Source organism: Pundamilia nyererei, unplaced genomic scaffold (assembly GCF_000239375.1).
Source record: "Pundamilia nyererei isolate P.nyererei 1_Seehausen unplaced genomic scaffold, PunNye1.0 scaffold00070, whole genome shotgun sequence".
Taxonomy (NCBI): domain Eukaryota; kingdom Metazoa; phylum Chordata; class Actinopteri; order Cichliformes; family Cichlidae; genus Pundamilia; species Pundamilia nyererei.
This window is the reverse complement of record NW_005187471.1, coordinates 2,998,433-3,004,587: the sequence shown is the minus strand read 5'-3', so window position 1 is coordinate 3,004,587 and position 6,155 is coordinate 2,998,433.

The following is a 6,155-nucleotide window of genomic DNA, read 5'->3' as shown; positions in this document are numbered from 1 at the left end:
AAAGTCGTGGCTCTATTTTAAATGCTCAGTTACAAATTATAAAACTGAAAATAGGTCCCAAATGTTCCCTGGATTGTATGTTCAGCAGGAATGTGTTGGTTTAATCTTTGTGTTTTACTTTTGCCTCTTTATGTCTTGAGAAATTGCGCTGAGAAGAGAAACAGGCAAAGACATTCAAAAAAAAAAAATAATTACATCAAATATAGATTTCCTTTTTCAGAAGAAAAATTGTACATTATGCTAAATTCTCTGTGGGTTGTGTGGTCTGTTACTCAGAACTGCAGTAACAGAAATCCAAGTAGACTAATATAGAAAAAAGAAGTCACAAATTACAAAACATCCTTTTCTTTAGTTTCAGATATCCAACTTATTACCGCACAATCAGTCAAGATGTACACTGAAAACTGCTGTCAATAATTCAAAAGTCCGATTTTTTTCCTCTTTTTTTTCTTTTTACATTTTTTTCATAATCAAAACAATTTAACAGACATATGTCTAACAAAGTGTTTTGATGACCTCTTACTCAAACAAAAAGAGATCATCTTAATTACAATCACCCAATTCTTACAGTTCTTACAGGAAAAACAGACTGAAGAAAACTAACTAAAAAAGACACCTGTGTAGTTTGATAGCACCAAAACGTTCAAGGCTTTAACAGCAGTAAATATACCTGTAACAGTTTTGTCAAATTACACTGGCGTGGATTAAAAGTCCACCTACATGCCCCACTTTGACATATATTTGTGCAACTTTTATAAGTTGCCACTTTACCTAATCCCCCAGTCTTGTATCAAAGCCTCTCTGGGTGTCTTCCAGTCCCTCAGGGTGATTTGTTGTCCAATCATAGCAGTCATTGTCCAGTGTTACTTGGGCCCCAGTAAAATTGGTGAACATTTTTAAACTCTACAACTCTTAAATCTGATTTCAAACTTGACAAAAACACAGTCTATTTGTAGAATTTGGTGATTTAATTTTCAAAACTTACTGAAAATGTTAAAACTAGAAGATACGAGCACAAAAAGGTTGTTGTTTTTTTCCTTTGGGTTTTAAATGTAAAACCAGATCTATAAACATCTCCAAGTATGTAACATGATTTTTTTTTTCCGTCCCACTTCTTCTTTTCCCAACCACAATGTGAAAACTCCACAACCATCTAAAATTATATAGTTTGGGATTCATAAAAATACAGCTTGGGTGTGATTTGTAGTTGTTTTGAGCCAGCTTTCTACAGTTGACATCATTTGTTTTTCATCCAGAGAGACACTGTGGTCCAGAAACCTTCCTGAAGTGTTTTGTTGCTGAATCTTTGGCTCCAAAAAGCGCTTTTTTCTTCTTACAATGAAACCTCATTTTAAATCTTTAAGCCAAACTGAGTGGCTCTCAAATCTAAGAATGAATATGTAGAATTTCAGTTACCTTCATCTTTAGTGCAAACTTGGCAAACCTAGCACACCTCTCACTCTGCTCAAATTCAGTGGACCATCAACAAGACACTGAGTAACCTCCTGTGGTCCAAATCAAATATACCACCTAGTTATAGCTCTCAAGACTCTGTGTCTTCAATCCAGTGTATGACATTTACAATAACATGCTTCCTATACACTGCACAACCGTGCTTTTATTTTATCACTGGTAAGGCCGTTGTTTAAAGAGACCACAGCAGCCTATTTTGGTAAACGTATATACTTTAAACCATCAAAAGCAAAAGGACTCATTGCGATATTGTTTGATATATATACATTTTCAGACTTATATATCTCACAACACAGCTAGCGCTACTCTCAGAAACCGTGGATGAAAAATGAGCTTGAATAGTCACGACAATTTTACATAATAATGATCAAGGAAGTGATTTCAGAGCCCATTGCTCATTCAGTGGGCTGGTTCCAGTTATTGTGCAAATGTACTGTTTAGAAGGCTGAGGAAACCTGCAGTCAGCTGAGACGAAGTGACTCGGATGAGTGATGACAAAAAACATATTGAGCTAAAATAAGGGTAATAGGTGCACTTTAATTAAATTAAAAACTATTTAAATCACCTTGACTGTCATTTGGTACATGGTCATTACTATTACTCTTCTTAACAAAGCAGCTCAGAGTTGTTGTCATTGGAAGAAGGCATGCTACACAAGCTTGTTCCAACATTCATTTGATGACGAACGTCTTTGAACTGGCCTTTTTTTTAATCTATATTGTTCTCCTCCTAAAGTATTTTTACAATCCAAACAATTTTGATATCTTCTACAGTTTCAACACTGCAAAACTCTCTAGAGTTAAAGGAACTTTTTGCAGTACCACTCACTTTGTACATACTCACAATCAGAGTGTTGATTAGTGTTGGATTTCAACTACTGAGAAAGCTTGTGAGGAATATCGAAGAGAGGATCCAAAGTCAGGATGCAGTCAGGTGAAACAAGCAAAATGCAAACCTCAGTGACTGAAGTCTCCTGTTGTTATCTTACAATAATGTCCTTTATCATCTTGAATATGTTTTGTCCTTGAAGGCAGCGATGTGCCTGCTGTGGGAGGCAAAAGGTCACCTGTGACATGAGTTTTAAACCTACAGTACATGAATCTCAGTGCATGTTTGAAGATCTGTGCTGTGATTCACGGCAGTGAGCTCAGATTTCAGGGCAAATTAAGGTCCCTGATGTGTTCTGTAGAATATATTAACTGAACATTAACAGGTGAAGATGATTTGAAGTCAGAGTTGTGGAATATTTTTTTAAAAATCTAGGCACACGTGTGTCATTGCTGTCTCACAAGATGTCAGCAGAGATGTGATTGGTCAAATGTTTTTCAAAACAGCTGTATGGAATTTTACTCTTATGGACAAAAGTACAAGAAAACAACAAAATGCCACAAATTAGATTTGAGAGAGAACGATTTTTTTGTATAGCTGTCAGCACTGAGTCTGCTCCTTTGCTCTGCCTGAGAAGGCTTAAGGCAGCCACACCCACAGACTGTTTCTGTGGATTGATTTTTAAGCCTTGTGGTGATCATCCCTATCTGGGTTTGTTAAAAGTAGGCAAAGGGTGGATTTGACTGAAACCCCAAAAACAATACATGATGAGAGCAATTACAAAGTCACCGCACCCTAACACGTACCCTGATATATCGTTAGTTTTGCTTTAAATATGACTATAACTTGAAAATGATCGTGAGGTTGTGCTCCTTGAGACTTTAAACTAGCAATTAAAACTTTACAGAGGAAATAAATCAAGTGAAAATCAGGCTCATTTCTCAGAACCTTTTATACAATCGGACTTCCTTTCAAAATCAGTGAAGTCGCCACCTGCTGGCTTTCAGAAAGAATGCATGTTTAATGCACATGTTTGACTACATCAGTTTTTTTATGCAGTGTAAAACCATTAAAATTGTAAATTAACATGATGCAAAAAGCCTTAACACAAGCAACTGTCAGTCTTATATGCATAAGATGTTTAGAATTTAAACATGCTGAACAACAAATCAAAGCACATTTTCTCTGTTTTTCTTGTATTTGCACTCTTTCTGTGGGCGGGAGGGATAGCAAGTCAAGTTATTTTTAGTCCTTGACACAACCAAAAATAGCTGACCACCCACTTAAAAATAATATCCAGTGGCTTTTATCCTGTAATAACTTTACAGGGAAGTGTATCTTAGCTTCCAGGAATGTTGTTTTAATTATAGAAATCTAATGAGCATAATTCTACTCTGTGCATAATCTTCACCCATTTTCAAGTCCACACTTTCCACATCCACATCTCTTAAAGACTTTCGGTTTTTATTCCTGGTCATTAAGTCTTGTTGCAGCTTTAAAAGGACTCTAAGCCACAGGATTTAAGTTACATTCAAATTACTAAGCTTTACAGCCACTCTGCCGCAGGCATTAAATGTACACATATGTTCACTCTATATGTTAAAGGAAACAGCTGTGCCCAGTTTATTTTGCATGCCCACCCAGATTCTAGACATCATCTTCAACGAGCAATACTTTGTTCTTTTTCCATTCGCCTTCCAGTCTGGTTTTCCTACAGGACTGGGTCACATCGGGTTCCCACTCTGCATGTGGGCCCTCAGAGCTGCCTGCTGAGCTTCTGAGCTTGCCTTTCTTTTGCATTGAAGGCATATTTTGTGTCCTGTAGCTGTTCTATAATCTCCTTGGCTTCCTTCATCTCCACAGCGAGCTGGTTGTACTTCTCCACCAGCTCCTGGTTCTCTCGCCGGAGCTCCACCACCAGCTGGCTCAGCTCCTCGCTCTGCCTTCCGCAGTGCGTTTTCAGCTGCTCCATCTCCGACAGCGTCTCCTCCATACGCTTCACCAGGCTCTCCAGCTTGTCCTTGGACATCTCTGATGGTTATTTATTCACCTTTACGGGCTTTTCTGCTCTTTTTGTCCAAGCTTCGTGTCCTCTCTCCCGTGCCGCTGAGTGTCTGCGCTTGTTGTCTGCGCAGAGCGATTAACGAAGCCTAATCCTCAATTCCTTGCATGTCTCACATGCAGAAGACGTCCCTCCCTGCACGATAATCTCCTTATTAGCACTATCCTGGGAAACCTCTTACGTGCACAGGTGTGATACACAGCCACAAAGTCTCCTGGCTAAATCGACTCCCATTAGAGGATGACAGTGATTGGCAGATTACCTCAGTTCACTCTGTGGTCTCACATGCCCAGTAAAGGAGCTTAAACAGCCACAGCCACAGAGGGATGTGGAAAGTTATAGCTTTCATGTGAAGTGTTAAGTCTTACTTGCTGGCTTACCATTAGTATTAACCAATATGAATGTGTCCTATGTATGAATCTATATTAATTAAAAGTACCTGCCTGTAGTGTAGGTCCCCCTGACCCCTGTTTCAGATGCTCAGTTGTATTGAGCTCTTAGATAGACGGTAGAGATTAAAGTAACATCATTATGAGTACCAGGACACAGTGTGTCCAAGCAGAACATTACCCAGCATCATACTACCTCCACCTGATAGCTTTCTTCTCATAGATCCTGCCTCCTTCTCTTTCCCAGGTAAACTTGAACGCACCACAGTGGGTTTCATCCACGTTCCATTGCTCTGTGCTCCACTCTGACTGGTCTATGAGATGCACTCTGTTTCTGTTACTTCTTTTTCTATTGTGCAGACATCATCTGCAGACATCACCAGACACACTGATGAGTCTTCGCTGCCTATGACCCTGTCACCAGTTCACCGGTTGTCCTTTCTTTGACCACGTTTGGTACACACTAATCACTGGATGCTGGAAAAACCTGGTAATATCTGCCATCTTGGTGATGCTCTGACCCAGCTGTCCAGTCATGACAGTCTCAGTCTCGTTAATGACTGTTCATCTGCAGAGTTACATCTCACAACTTTTCCAGGTGACATTGTAAAAAGATAATCAGTGTTATTCACTTCACTTGTCAGTGGTTTAAATACTGACAGGTACTATGGATGCCCTTCATAGTGTAAACGTCTATGAGGGGATTTACTGCACTTTTCCAGCAAATACTTGCACATCCATAAAGTCTAATTTTTGTGCATTTTCACTTTTAATATTTGCAGTGTCTATATCTATGTCAGTGCAGCACATGAGACTTGCGTGTCTTTCATTGAAGGGAGAAAGCTAAAATAAGTTTGAATCTTTTTCCCCCTTGGTGAGAAGCCCAAAAGAGCTTCAAGTGCAGGGTATAACTTAATCTGAACAGAGCAGGTTTCTGGAATCAGTGCAAGGAAAGCATAATGGAATTAACTCGTAGGTGTTCACCGGTCGAGCTGCAGGATTTGCATGCCAGGAGGAGGCCTCACTGAGGGCTTGTTAGGTAAGTCACAGTATGAGGCTAAATATTCTGGGTAAACTGCCATACTGCCACATACTGTAAACTGCCACTGTCCCAGCCAGCGAGGCCAAACAATCCCCATGGTGACAGCAAAAGCGGCCAGTGCCCCAGGCTACATGCCAACTGCGTCTGCCAGCCAGCTGGCATCAGGGGATGCTGAGTGCGGGATGCCAGTTTACCAGCACGCCGAGGAATTTCCACAATGTTCCCACCGACCCGTGTAGTTCTGCGACAATCTCATGAGGGATTGCTCACTGAAAATCAAAAAAGGCTAAAGTGTTTTTCAACTATTTGAAGGTTGATGTTGATCCTGACCTTTGTGGGGTGCGGAAATGAAAAAGAGAAC